Source organism: Apium graveolens, chromosome 1 (assembly GCF_009905375.1).
Source record: "Apium graveolens cultivar Ventura chromosome 1, ASM990537v1, whole genome shotgun sequence".
Taxonomy (NCBI): Eukaryota; Viridiplantae; Streptophyta; class Magnoliopsida; order Apiales; family Apiaceae; genus Apium; species Apium graveolens.
Window position 1 is genome coordinate 110,593,966 of NC_133647.1, and position 10,302 is coordinate 110,604,267.

The following is a 10,302-nucleotide window of genomic DNA, read 5'->3' on the forward strand; positions in this document are numbered from 1 at the left end:
CCAGATCAAAAGTCCCCTGGAGTCTTATCGTTCCAAGTGTCCTGCCCGGGCTTCCTCTCAGGCTGCTCAATTACCCTCCTAATAACATCAACACTGTACTCATAGTCTTTCCCCTCAACACCGTGAAGCCATTCTTCTCCGCCTTCACGTTCACATAGAACTCTCAAACAACACTCATGGGCACAGCAGCTGGTGCCTCACAAAAAGGAACCCAACCCATCTCCAAAATTATCTCCAACAGCTTACCATCCTTCCCCGATGGCAGAAAACCTCGCTCCTTGATGATAGGCTTCGAGAGAAGCATTATATACTCCGCTTCTGCCTCGGGAGTAGAAAACCTCAGCCTCACACCAGCCACACTAGAAGAATTGGTGGTGCTACTGCTTACTTGCATTCTTTGTCTCTTGGGTGCCATTGGGATTGAGTAGAGAGAATAAGAGTTGTGTGTTTGAGAGAGAATTTGTGTTTGATAATTTGTGAAGTGGTGGAGAAGTTTGTGTATAAGTGTATGTATTTATAGGCGGTGAAAAGAGAATTATATATGTAATAGAAGTGGGATTTGATTATGGGAATACTGGGAATAACGGGTTTAATTTGGAGAGGGAAATTTGGGATGTGTGAGAGTAAAATTTGGGTAAGAATTGATTTTCTATTAGAAATCCCGATTTTCTCTTCTTAAAATTGCCTTTTATTTTTTCAGAGTCGGGCCCCCAACGCGGGCACGCGCTAGACCAGCCCGCGCACGCAACTTCTGCCAAATCTGCGTGGTCGCGCGCCTGGTTTCTGTAATTCCAGCGCGGCTGCGCGTTAAACCAGCGCGGTCGCGCCTGGCTTCTGAAGTTGGCCCTGAATTTTTCTATTTTCCTAATTTTTTTATATTTTTCTCTTTTCTTCTTGCTTCCTCTACCTACTAATGTATAACAAACTTGGGTTACCTCCCAAGAAGCACTTGCTTTACATCTTTAGCTTGACGTAGAAACTCGAGATCAAACGGACAACAAAAAGGCACTAACCACCTCGCGATTTGCCGTATCACCATAATGCTTCAACCTCTGACCATTTACCTTGAACGCTTGGCCAGGATCATTCTCAAAAATCTCCACCACTCCATGTGGAAACACAATTTTGACAACAAACGGCCCTGACCATCTTGACTTCAACTTTCCAGGAAAAATACGGAGACGAGAGGTGAACAGAAGAACTTGTTGCCCTGGAACAAATGATTTGAGCACTAGACCCCAATCGCGCCACCTCTTGACTTTCTCCTTATATATTTTGTTATTCTCATAAGCTTGAAGTCGAAACTCGTCGAGCTTATTCAATTGAAGCATCCTTTTCTTTCCAGCTACATTCAAATCCAGATTCAATTTCTTCAAAGCCCAATATGCTTTATGCTCTAACTCTACCGGTAAATGACACCCCTTACCATAAACCAACTGATACGGTGACATCCCTAGCGGTGTCTTGTACGCTGTTCGATATGCCCAAACAACTTCATCAAACTTCAAAGACCAATCTTTTCTCGATGGACACAACTTTCTCTAAAATGTGCTTGATCTCCCTGTTAGATACCTCGGCTTGACCATTCATTTGAGGATGATAAGCCGTAGCAATGCGATAATTCACATTATATCTTTGCATCATAGTAGTGAACTTGCAATTACAAAAATGCGACCCTTCATCACTGATTATGACTCTTGGAGTTCCAAATCTTGTGAATATCTGCTTGTGAAGAAAATTAAGCACTACCTTCACATCGTTCGTTGGAAACGCCTTAACTTCAACCCATTTCGACAAATAATCAACCGCCAACAAGATATACTGATTATTACAAGATGAGACAAATGGCCCCATGAAGTTAATTCCCAAAACATCGAAGAGTTCGACCTCGAGAAGCACATTAAGAGGCATTTCATCCCTCTTAGACATATTACCCACATGTGACATCGATCACATTTCAAAACAAACTGATGAGCATCTTTAAACAAAGTTGGCTAAAAGAAACCTGCTTGAAGAATACAAGATGCTGTCTTTTCTCCACCATAATTTCCTCCATATGCTGTTGAGTGGCAATCTCACAAGATCCCCCACGTTTCGCTATAAGGAATACATCTCCTGATAATTTGGTCAGCTCCTTGGCAAAAAAGAAATGGCTCATCCCACATATACCACTTCACTTCATGTAGAAACTTCTTCCTTTGAGCGGAAGTCAACTCTAGAGGCATAACGTTACTCACAAGGTAGTTCACTATATCGACGAACCACGGTTCTTCCGCTTGCACTCCGAATAACTGTTCATCGGGAAAAGATTCATGAATCAAAGACTTATCTTGTGAAGTAGCAATTGGATCCTCTAAACGTGATAGATGATCGTCGACTTGATTTCCAGTCCCTTTTATGTCCTTGATCTCTAATTCAAACTCCTGAAGTAAAAAAAACCCATCGAATCAACCTAGGCTTCGAGTCCTTCTTCGAGACGAGATGTCAAACTGCAGCGTGATCAGTAAAAACTGTCACCTTTGTCCCAAGTAGATAAGATCGAAATTTCTCAAACCATAGGCGAAAGCTAAAAGTTCTTTCTCAATAGTGGTGTAATTCAGTTGAGCACCATTAAGAGTCTTACTAGAGTAGTAGACTACATGAAATATGTTGTTCTTACATTGCCCAGAAACTACTCCAACTGCATAGTCACTCACATCGCACATCATTTCAAATGGTTAAGACCAATCAGGTGCAGTTATGACAGGTGCCGTAATCAAACTCTTCTTTAATGTTTCAAAAGCAGCAATGCACTCATCATTAAACTTGAAATGAACGTCTTTCTCTAGAAAATTGCACAATGGTTTCAAAATCTTCAAGAAGTCTTTGAAGAATCGCCTATAGAAACCCGCATGACCAAGAAAACTGCGAATTTCCTTAACGGATATTGTGGAGGGATATTTTCGATCACCCCCACCTTGGCTTTGTCCATTTATAAACCTTTACTAGAAACCTTGTGACCAAGAATGATGCCTTGGCGCACCATAAAATGACATTTCTCCCAATTGAGAACCAAGTTGGTTTCAGCGCACCTTTTCAGCACTAACCCCAGATTGTGCAAGTATTCGTCATAAGAAGTTCCAAAGACGGAGAAATCGTCCATGAACACTTCTACATTATTTCCAATCATATAAAAGAAGATAACCATCATACATCTCTGAAAAGTGGCTGATGCTCCACATAGCCCAAAAGAAACTCTTCGGAAAGCAAAAGTGCCAAAAGGACATATGAATGTAGTCTTCTTGATCTTCTATAGCGATACAAATCTGATTATATCCTGAATAGCCATCCATAAGACAATAGTAGTCATGCCCAGCCAATCTATCAAGCATCTGATCAATAAAAGGAAGTGGGAAGTGATCTTTCCTTGTAGCTTTGTTCAGCTTCCTATAATCCATGCAAACTCTCCACCCCGTGACTGTTCGTGTAAGAATAAACTCATTTTTTTCATTAGCTACCACAGTGATACCACCTTTCTTTGGCACACACTGAACTGGGCTCACCCATGAACTGTCAGAAATATGATAGATGATCCCTGCATCTAGCCACTTAAGGATTTCCTTTATCACAACTTCTTTCATGATCAGATTTATCCTTCTCTGTTGCTCAACTGTAGGCTTGCTTCCATCTTCTAGCAGAATTTGTGCATACAATACGAAGGGCTAATTCCCTTAAATTTTTATAGTCCAACATTCTCTAAGAATTTTCTGAAGCTTCTCCTCATCGCTACCTGAAAGGTCAGATGCAATAATAACAGGCAAAGTAGATGCATCACCTAAAAAAACGCATACCTCAAATATTCAGATAATGGCTTAAGCTCAAGAGTAGGAGCTTCCTCAATAGATGGCTTGAGGTGCTTTGGAGAACTTTTTAGCTCCTCCAATCCAAGAGATTCAAAAGGCATATTCATTTTTCGCTTCCAGAAAGAAGCATCCAAATATTGTAAGTGCTCTCACCTTCATTGTTACGACCGACATTTTATGTAATATTCTTTGTGGACTTGGTATAATATTAGAGCCGAATGTAAAAAAAAATTCTTAATGATTGTACGTGTGTGTGAATAAAAATTCTGCATTATAAATTTGCTTTATGTGATATATGATTTTTCAAAGCAAGAGTTTATTTATTTCCCTTATTTTTAATTTAAAAGGAATATTGTAAACCTTGGAGAAATGTTTCTTTTAAAACTTATTTTGTTCACAAATTTCAAAAGTGAACTTATAAAATTTTAAAAATCAAGTTATTTATGGTATAAATTTTATAATTTTGAACTCTTATTTTATTTCTAAAAGTAAATATTTGAAAATTAGTTGTTTAATAATTAGCAATTACATGGAAACCCTGCATGCAAAGCACTCCTTCCATTCAATTAAAGGGCAAAAAAAAGACATTTCCAAACCCCACTAACTCACAATTTGTTAGCCAAATTACCTCTTTGACCTGCATGCAAAATGGCCTAACTTTAGCTAGAGGGTTACTTTTGTCATTTCCCAAATCCACTAATATTTTAGTCAAATCAAAGACATAAAAACAAACCAAAGAGTGATGATCACTCCATTCCACCCCACCACTTCACCCTCCTCTTTCTCCTCCCCCCTCTCTCGGCTTTCCCCCCCTCCCTCTCGGCCATTCCATAGTTGAGGCCCCCATCCCTTCCTTCTTCATTTCTTCACTCAAACAATCATCTATAATCAAGTAATCTTACTCCCTACATGTTGTTCTTATATATCTCAAAAGTTTAGAGTGAAAACTTATGTGTTGACCTTGCATGGTGGTGGTTTGTTAAACTCAAAGTGAACATCCTCGATTCTTGTGAATCCAAGGCTTTCACCATGAGTTATAGTATCATAGGGTTGAGAATGGATAGACATGAGTGTGTTACACTTATGCAAATATTGTTTTCACCCTAATCCATTCGGCCATGACTTGATAGGAGCCGAATGGATGGTGTTTGTTGCCTTGTTTCATTTTGTGTGTTTTTGTGATGATAACATGAAATTTGTAGTAAAATATTGGTAAGAACCTTTGCATTTTAGGTGGTCATTTAGTTATAATCCATGTTAGGCTTGCATGTGAATTATGATGAAAATTTATTTGGAAATCATGTTGTTTTGGTTTGTAAGACTCGAAGGCATGCATGCATGTAAACCACTCTTGAATTTTGGAAGTTCTTGATCATTTGGATTGATATTTTGTTAGTAAACTTAATTTTAGTTAAGTTAAGATATAATTAAGATTTGTGCTCCTTAATATGTGATGTTATTTCGTTTATATTTATCAGAAGGTAAAAGTTGTTGTCCTTGAAAACTTGATGACTTGTAATTGTGTAATGTGATAACTTTTATTTTGCTATGTTGCACCTTAGGGAAGGATGATCTCCACTAAGACTATTTTGAAGTGTAAGAGAGTTAGTTCAGTAGATCACCTTAGTTAAGTATTGTTTGGGGTTTTTGGTTGTTGTTGGTTGGGTTTGTTAAGTAAGAACCTTGGTGAAAGGAGAGTATTAGTTTCTGCAGAAAATCAGTTTGGTACCCTGAGGTTTAGAGTGAGATTTGACCATGTCATTGTTGTGCACTTTGATGCCCAAGCCACCAGAAGCTAGCACTAGGAGTATATGAGAGGTTTAGGTGTTTGTTGGGAGGTTTGTAAGTCGTTTGGTTAGGTGCACAAGGTGAGATCACAAAATCTGTCCGCAGGGGACAGTTTTGTTGCAACTTAGAAATAGGAAGTTTTGACCATGTCATGGGTAGGTCCTCATAGGCCCTGTTGAGCCTTAGTTAGAGGGAATGTCAGAGGAGTTTTTCCAGCCATAATCTATAGATTTGAGTTAGAATCATGTGTCACAAGTTAGTTCAAGTCAGGGCATTTATGCCCAGAAAAACAGGGGAATCATGGACTTTAAGCTTAGGCCCAAGGAGGCCATTGAGCCCATCAAGTTTGGGAGATGCCTTATGGTCAGAAGAGTCTAGTGTAGAAGTTTTGGAGGTAAACTTGTAGTGTGTAAGAGTGTCTAATGCACTCAAGAAACCATAGATGTCATTTTGAAATTTACCTTAGTGAGCACTTTCACTTACCACATAGTTTTGGAGCACTTATGAGTGAGACCTAGGTTGACCACTATGGTTGCAGGATAGTATAAATCCAGTAGAGTGAAAGGCCCAAGTGAGGGTCAATAAGTTTTGGATAGTTTAGTAAAGGCACATCGAGTTAGTAGGGCCAAAATTTGGAGACTGTGTCTAGTTTAGCGATCAAGTGACTGAAGTTGTGGGTCGAGATCATCCAAGCCTAGTGTTGCATTATGTGTGTGTGATATTATTTGGTATTAAAATATGATATGTGAGTATATGTGGCTATGTGTACTATTGTATTTATAAGGTTATTATAAATTGCGTGCATATAGGCCTAAGTGCCACTTGTGTTTAATTTCGGGTTGTCAATAGGTTGAGTTGGTGAGAATATATTATAATGAGGTTATTATTAATTGTGTAGGATCTCGCGACGAGGGTAAACTTGCCACAAAGGTCAAGTAAAGCTTCCAGTTGCTCCTACCTGCCAGACCAGTCCAGCCTTTCTCAAGGCAAGTGATTCAACCTGCTTTTCGTTTACACTACGAATGTATGATAACTAGCTTATATATATATAATAATGCGAGTATCCTGAGTTATCTTGTTATACTTGAACCAAGTGATTCTCAAATCTATCTTAGTAATATATAGAAATGCCATGAACCCTCAAGTACTTATTGCAAGTAGATCAAAAGTCGTATCATGCTAGTATATCAAAGTAATTGGAATGTCATGATAAAATAAAGATTTGCTATAATACTTGATTGACCCTTTTGATTAACATGCTATTGATTCCTGAGAAATCTTGATATCTGACCCTGATGCTTGAACCCCAATAAAAACTCTACCTTGATACCTAAAAGCCAGATATTCTTTAAAAGTTGTTCTTAATTGATTGATAACCCTATCCTTACCTTAAAGTTTGACAATCCTGATATACCTTAAGCTAACGATCATTTTCTTCATACCTTAACACCTCTAGTATACGTGTAACCAGTGAAGCTTATCTTCTTGATGTTCTAGTACCTATACCTTGTCTAAAACCCTTGTTTAAAGCCTAGTTTGGCATTACTCCTTCCTATTATCCAAAAACCCTACTAAATCTTCTTGTCAGAAACCTTGTAAATAGAAACTGTACATGTACCCCGATAGAATTAAGTCTAGTGAATCATGGCCCTGAGATTTGGTGACATATTTCCAGTGTTTCAAAGTTGATCTATAATCCCTTGATAAAAATGTTTACTGTTTAAGAGATTTTATTATAAATCGGCATCAGTTTTTGAAATGATTAAAATGTGGATTTTCAGTCCCAAAGGGGGATAAGTGTTTTCTTTGAATAGTGGATCTGGACTGAGACGCGAGTCCTTTCCACACTTATATTGTAGGCTTAAAAGTTGCCTAGGGGTCCCATTAATGTTTAGAACCCAGCGAGGTTCAGGATTACTTCACGGCTGATCACCGACTGTAATCCGTACCGTCATAAAATGATTTTGATTAAGATATGATTTTAAAAATGTTTTGATTCAAGCAAATGATGCCATCACCCAAAATTTCATCTTGTTATTATTAGTTATATCTTCGCATTGTCATTCTTTAATATATATCTCGATTTATGTTTTGTACCGTATTGTTTAGCACTTGTTGAGCATTTGGCTCACTCCTTGCTTTAACCCTGATATTACAGCTAGCAGCTATGGTTAGATTGAAGCAGACAACACGTAAGACTTGTGACGTCGATGTGTATGTCCGAGCTCAGGTAGAATAAGAGATAGTTTTGTGCGAGGACTCGATATTAAAATCAGTTGTAATAGATGGTAGTGTTGGGCTGTTCCAAACCCTAAACTGTAAGATCTTGGATTCAGATATTTACTCTATTTTAAATATTGTAATAGTTATATATTATGTTTGTTAAGTTGGGGGTGTGACAGGTTTTGGTATCAGAGTTACGGTTTAAAGTCCCTGGACAGCCCAATTAGGTTATAGAATATAGGTTATAAATATTATACGAGAGAGTAGGTTAAGTAAATTTATTATTAATACTCCTCTTATTGGTTTGTCAGCAAAGGGCGCACTCCTCATCATCCTCGGGGTCGGACGACACTATTGCTTTCTCCGTGTATGCTGAGTTGAGGCGCGAGTTTGACATGCTTCAGGGCAAGTACGACCGACTGATAGACCGACTGAGGAACGTGTATCCGGACAGCCGAAACTATGAAGGGAAGCCTAAGGAGCAGATGACTGCGAGACTTGAGACCTTGGTTCAGTACGTCAACACTAAGCTTGAGGAGATGCCATCGCACCGAGACCGCACTAGCCAGTATATCATCCAGATGGTGGGGATGAGCTCCAGAGCATTGTGAAGATGCTTCGAGAGGAGAAGTCTACCAAGCCCCATTCCGATGGAGTGGAGCCTTAGTTCTTTCCATTATCTACCTCTCATGTTGTAGTATTATCGGACTTCGTAGAATTCCCAGTTGTTTCCTTTAAATAAGCATGTTATTCCTAGAATCAGACTTTATCCTGATCTTGATGTATTGAGACCTTTAGATTTCAATTATTATGCACTATCATTCCATTTGCTATCAACTGTTATCTTACGCCTGTATATGCATCACCATATTTGTTTAATTTGAAATTTGACCTCAAATGTAAATAAGAATGCCATGTGATACCCTCGAATTATTTCATTATTCATACCTGCTTTGACATAACTCTTATGTCAGGATCATGCCACCCAAAAAGAAGAACCCAACAACCACATCTACCACAGATCCAAATATTCTTCGGTTACTGGAAACCTTACAACAGCAAACCAACGCTATAGCTCAACAACAAATAACTCTTCAATAATGATTTGAAAACCAAGATAACCGTGAACCACACCAACCACCTGATCCACCAGTACCACCTCGACAAGTTGTCACTTTCAAGGCTTTTCAGAATATGAATCCACCTGCATTTCATGATACCACTGATCCAATAATAGCTAACACATGGATTAAGGAAATGGAAAGGGCTTTTGAGTTGGTACAGTTAGGGGATGATCAGAAGACACCATATGCTACTTACTTCTTGAAGGGAGAAGTCATCTATTGGTGGGAATCAGTAAAATCTATGGAAGCAGACCTTAATGTGATTGCTTTAACATGCTCTTTAGCTTCCTTCTTGCCTGGCACTTCAGTATCGCTCGGAAGCATGCCAGGTTGACGATTCAGTAATGCATTAGCAATTTGCCCAATCTGATTCTCCAAGGTCTTGATAGAAACAGCTTGGCTCTTGCACATGAGCCTCGACTCCTCCAATTCAGATTTTTCATTTGCTTGAGGTAACTGCTGATGTTGAAGTTGTTATCTTGGTGCATATTGCTGTTGTTGAAAACCAGGAGGGTTATACTTCCTTGCTGTGTTTGGTTGATAAGGCTTTTTTACCGCGTTCTGATTGTTGTTCCAGCTGAAGTTAGGATGATTATGGTTGTTTGAATGATAAGTGGCCGGAGCTTGTTGCTGTGATCTCTGAAAGTTGCTCACAAATTGAGCCGATTTGCTAGACATAGCACACTGCTCAGTTTCATGTGCTCCCGCACAAAGCTCACAAATACTAGTGATTTGATTAACTCCATAATTAGCCAAAGAATCCACTTCATCGTCAAAGCCTTAAGTTGAGCAACTATAGCAGTAGCTGTATCGACCTCCAAAATTCTTGCAACCTTGACTTGCAACATTCTTTGTTTAGGATTCTGGTATTCATTAGCTGCCATTAGCTCAATCAACTCATAAGCTTCATTGTAGCTTTTAGCCCATAGGTCTCCACCAGATGCTGCATCGAGCATAGGTCTAGATTATGCGCCTAAACCATTATAGAAATAGTTGATAATCATCCAATCAGGCATGCCATGGTGTGGGTACTTCCTTAGCATCTCCTTATATCGATCCCAAGCTTCACACAGAGTTTCACCAGTTTACTAAGCAAACTGAGTAAGAGCATTCCTGATTGCAGCAGTCTTCGCCATAGAAAAGAATTTAGTGAGAAACTTTTGAGCAAGATCCTCCCATCTGGTGATAGACCCTGGTGGTAGAGAATATAACCAGCACTTCACTTTATCCCTCAAAGAGAATGGGAATAGTCGCAACTTGATAGCATCTTCAGACACATCGTTGAACTTGAACGTGTCGCATATTTGATGAAATCCCTGATATGC

At 39.0% G+C, this 10,302-nt stretch overlaps 1 non-coding gene across 1 annotated transcript; it reads left to right on the plus strand.

The window, feature by feature from the left end:
• Positions 1–9,991: 9,991 nt before the first annotated feature.
• On the plus strand, positions 9,992–10,098 carry LOC141681993 (small nucleolar RNA R71). Its single transcript, XR_012559403.1, has one exon. It is a non-coding gene; the product is annotated as a small nucleolar RNA R71 (small nucleolar RNA).
• Positions 10,099–10,302: the final 204 nt, after the last annotated feature.